Source organism: Oncorhynchus keta, unplaced genomic scaffold, assembly GCF_023373465.1.
Source record: "Oncorhynchus keta strain PuntledgeMale-10-30-2019 unplaced genomic scaffold, Oket_V2 Un_contig_6499_pilon_pilon, whole genome shotgun sequence".
NCBI lineage: Eukaryota > Metazoa > Chordata > Actinopteri > Salmoniformes > Salmonidae > Oncorhynchus > Oncorhynchus keta.
Genome location: NW_026288898.1, coordinates 62,501 through 67,500, shown reverse-complemented (window position 1 = coordinate 67,500; position 5,000 = coordinate 62,501). Strand labels below are relative to the sequence as shown.

The 5,000-nt window shown below is 50.0% G+C and overlaps 1 pseudogene; it reads left to right on the top strand.

The window, feature by feature from the left end:
• LOC118379813 (homeobox protein cut-like 1) overlaps positions 1–5,000 on the top strand; it is a 67,770-nt pseudogene that overhangs the window by 14,217 nt on the left and 48,553 nt on the right.

Below are 5,000 nucleotides of genomic sequence, written 5' to 3'. Positions count from 1 at the left end.
CCATATTTAGGCAGCCATCTTTTTGGGGTATTTTGTGGGTTCTTGTCTATGTCTAGTTGCCTGTGTTTGCACTTTTCTTATATAGCGGTCACGTTCGTCTTAGTCGTTTTGTTGTTTTTAGTTTTACGTGTTCGTCGTGTTCTTCATTTAATAAAGAAGAATGTATTCACACACGCTACGCTTTGGTCCCCACGACGATCGTGACAATGGCCTATAGAACTGTATTCATTCCAACAAGAGGATTCCATCCCGGCGTTCTGACTTAATGTACATTTTTATAGGAAGTGGGTTTTATACTCTGTGGGGAAAAGGGGCGGTTCTATGACACCTGATGTCACGGGGGCGTGGGCCACTGACGAGTTCAAACTTTACATCTTAACAAGTATCTCGTTTAGAAGGCCAACTTCCCCATTGCATCTTTTCACAAATAGTTTCATATTTACTCCTTCATTTTATCCAGCTGTCGATGTAAACCCGACAGCTGGGACACTTTTCAGAGATTTGACTCATGTGTGCTTCCGGTCTTTCATGAGATCACCAAATGAAACACACGCGTCATGAGTGTCCACGGATCATTACCACATTCTCAAAATAGAAATATCGTTTAATTATTCAAACTTTTGATTGTCCAAGTGTCTCTCTGTTTTCCACAGTTTTACATTCCAATCTCGAAACACTGCAGAGCATAGGGGCAGAGTATTTTATGACCATCATAAAACAGCCGACTTCCCTCAGTGAGAGAGAGAGAGAGCACTGTAGAGAGGACCCACTGTAACCTGATCCCTCAGATCATCACAGGAGAGTTATGACAGTTATTTCAGGCTGTGTGTATTAGATGTGTGTGGTAGATGTGTGTGTATTAGATGTTGTAATGATCACCGTCCTGTGGGCCCCCTTAGTAACACTTGATCCTCTACTTCCTCCTCCTCAGGGCCGATGAGATTGAAATGGTGATGACCGATCTAGAGAGAGCCAATCAGGTTAGTCTCCACCCCTTTAGGGCCTTGGTCATTATTTGATATTATAAACTGGGTGGTTCGATCCCTGAATGTTGATTGGCTGACAGCTGAGGTATATCAGACCGTATACCCCGGGTGTGACAAAGCATTTATTTTGTCGGGAGCTTCATGAAATGGGTTTCCATGGTCGAGCACACAAGCCTAAGATCACCATCCTCAAATGCCAAGCGTCGGAGGCTGGAGTGGTGTAAAGCTCGCCGCCATTGGTATCTGGAGCAGTGGAAATGTGTTCTCTGGAGTGATGAATCACGCTTCACCATCTGGCAATCCGACGGACGAATCTGAGTTAGGCAGATGCCTGGAGAACTCTACCTGCCTGAATGCATAGTGTAAAGTTTGGTGGATGAGGAATAATGGTCTGGGGCTGTTTTCATGGTTCGGGCCCCTTAGTTCCAGTGAAGGGAAATCATAACGCTACAGCATACAATGACATTCTGCACGATTCTGTGCTTCCAACTTTGTGGCAACAGTTTGGGGAAGGCCCTTTCCTGTTTCAGCATGACAAAAATGGTTTGTCGAGATCGGTGTGGAAGAACCTGACTGGCCTGCACAGATCCCTGACCTCAACCCCATCGAACACCTTTGGGATGAATTGGAACGCAGACTGTGAGCCTGAAGGCCTAATCTCCCAACATTAGTGCCTGACCTCACTAATGCTCTTGTGGCTGAATGGAAGCAAGTCCCCGCAGCAATGTTACAACATCTAGTGCAAAACCTTCCCAGAAGAGTGGAGGCTGTTATAGCAGCAATGTTCCAACATCTAGTGGAAAGCCTTCCCAGAAGAGTGGAGGCTGTTATAGCAGCAATGTTCCAACATCTAGTGGAAAACCTTCCCAGAAGAGTGGAGGCTGTTATTACTAGCCCCTGGGTTATTACTAGCCTCCCTGGGTTATTACTAGCCTCCCTGGGTTGTTGCTGGCCCCTGGGTTATTACTAGCCTCCCCTGGGTTATTACTAGCCTCCCTGGGTTGTTACTAGCCTCCCCTGGGTTGTTACTAGCCTCCCTGGGTTGTTGCTAGCCTCCCTGGGTTGTTACTAGCCTCACCTGGGTTGTTGCTAGCCTCCCTGGGTTATTACTAGCCTCCCTGGGTTTTGCTAGCCTCCCTGGGTTATTACTAGCCTCCCCTGGGTTATTACTAGCCTCCCTGGGTTGTTGCTAGCCTCCCCTGGGTTGTTGCTAGCCTCCCTGGGTTATTACTAGCTTCCCTGGGTTATTACTAGCCTCCCTGGGTAATTATTGGCCCCTGGGTTATTACTGGCCCCTGGGTTATTACTAGCCTCCCTGGGTAATTATTGGCCCCTGGGTTATTACTAGCCTCCCTGGGTTATTACTAGCCTCCCTGGGTTATTACTAGCCCCCACTGGGTTATTACTAGCCCCCACTGGGTTATTGCTAGCCCCCACTGGGTTATTACTAGCCTCCCTGGGTTATTACTAGCCTCCCTGGGTTATTACTAGCCCCCACTGGGTTATTACTAGCCCCCACTGGGTTATTGCTAGCCCACACTGGGTTGTTGCTAGCCCCCACTGGGTTGTTACTAGCCCCCACTGGGTTATTACTAGCCCCCCTGGGTTATTACTAGCCCCCACTGGGTTATTACTAGCCCCCACTGGGTTATTACTAGCCCCCACTGGGTTGTTGCTAGCCCCCACTGGGTTATTACTAGCCTCCCTGGGTTATTACTAGCCTCCCCTTGGTTATTACTAGCCCCCACTGGGTTATTGCTAGCCCCACTGGGTTGTTGCTAGCCCCCACTGGGTTGTTACTAGCCCCACTGGGTTATTACTAGCCCCCACTGGGTTATTACTAGCCCCCACTGGGTTATTACTAGCCCCCACTGGGTTGTTGCTAGCCTCCCTGGGTTATTACTAGCCTCCCTGGGTTTTTGCTAGCCTCCCTGGGTTATTACTAGCCTCCTTGGGTTATTACTAGCCTCCCCTGGGTTGTTGCTAGCCTCCCTGGGTTATTACTAGCCTCCCTGGGTTTTTGCTAGCCTCCCCTGGGTTATTACTAGCCTCCCTGGGTTATTACTAGCCTCCCCTGGGTTGTTGCTAGCCTCCCTTGGGTTGTTGCTAGCCTCCCCTGGGTTATTACTAGCTTCCCTGGGTTATTACTAGCCTCCCTGGGTAATTATTGGCCCCTGGGTTGTTACCGGCCCCTGGGTTATTACTAGCCTCCCCTGGGTAATTATTGGCCCCTGGTTTATTACTAGCCTCCCCTGGGTTATTACTAGCCTCCCCTGGGTTATTACTAGCCTCCCTGGGTTATTACTAGCCCCCACTGGGTTATTGCTAGCCTCCCTGGGTTATTACTAGCCCCCACTGGGTTATTACTAGCCCCCACTGGGTTATTGCTAGCCCCCACTGGGTTATTACTAGCCTCCCTGGGTTATTACTAGCCTCCCTGGGTTATTACTAGCCTCCCCTGGGTTATTACTAGCCCCCACTGGGTTATTACTAGCCCCACTGGGTTATTGCTAGCCCCCACTGGGTTATTACTAGCCTCCCCTGGGTTATTACTAGCCTCCCTGGGTTATTACTAGCCCCCACTGGGTTATTACTAGCCCCCACTGGGTTATTGCTAGCCCACACTGGGTTGTTGCTAGCCCCCACTGGGTTGTTACTAGCCCCCACTGGGTTATTACTAGCCCCCCTGGGTTATTACTAGCCTCCCCTGGGTTATTACTAGCCTCCCTGGGTTATTACTAGCCTCCCCTGGGTTATTACTAGCCTCCCTGGGTTATTACTAGCCCCCACTGGGTTATTGCTAGCCCCCACTGGGTTATTGCTAGCCCACACTGGGTTGTTGCTAGCCCCCACTGGGTTATTACTAGCCTCCCTGGGTTATTACTAGCCTCCCCTGGGTTATTACTAGCCCCCACTGGGTTATTGCTAGCCCCCACTGGGTTATTACTAGCCCCCACTGGGTTGTTGCTAGCCCCCACTGGGTTATTACTAGCCTCCCCTGGGTTATTACTAGCCTCCCCTGGGTTGTTATTGATTTCCCCTGGGTTATTACTAGCCCCCACTGGGTTATTGCTAGCCTCCCCTGGGTTGTTATTGATTTCCCTGGGTTATTACTAGCCCCCACTGGGTTATTGCTAGCCCCCACTGGGTTGTTACTAGCCCCCACTGGGTTATTGCTAGCCCCCACTGGGTTATTACTAGCCTCCCCTGGGTTGTTATTGATTTCGCCTGGGTTATTACTAGCCCCCACTGGGTTATTGCTAGCCCCCACTGGGTTGTTACTAGCCCCACTGGGTTATTGCTAGCCCCCACTGGGTTGTTACTAGCCCACACTGGGTTATTACTAGCCCCCACTGGGTTATTGCTAGCCCCCACTGGGTTGTTACTAGCCCCCACTGGGTTATTGCTAGCCCCCACTGGGTTATTGCTAGCCCCCACTGGGCTATTGCTAGCCCACACTGGGTTATTACTAGCCCCCACTGGGTTGTTGCTAGCCCCCACTGGGTTGTTGCTAGCCCACACTGGGTTATTACTAGCCCCCACTGGGTTATTGCTAGCCCACACTGGGTTATTGCTAGCCCACACTGGGTTATTACTAGCCCCCACTGGGTTGTTACTAGCCCCCACTGGGTTGTTACTAGCCCCAACTGGGTTATTACTAGCCTCCCTGGGTTATTACTAGCCTCCCTGGGTTGTTGCTAGCCCGTTACCTTCCTGAAAGGAAGTAAGTACTAACAGCTAGAAGTCGACCACAAGATCCTTCTCAAGAGAATCCGAGTGGACACTATAGTGTGTTATCATGTTGAATATTGGTTTAAATGAATCACTAACACTCAATCATCCATAAGACCCCAAATAAGGAAGGAACTACCACTGGGAGGAACGTTAGGAGTTAGAAATATGAATCCAACGCCCCCTCTACCCCCTCGGCTCAGAGACCCCCTGTAGCCGAAAACACCCAACTCTGTTCATGATAATAGATATTTAGGGGGGACTGTGGGGATGTCACTGATG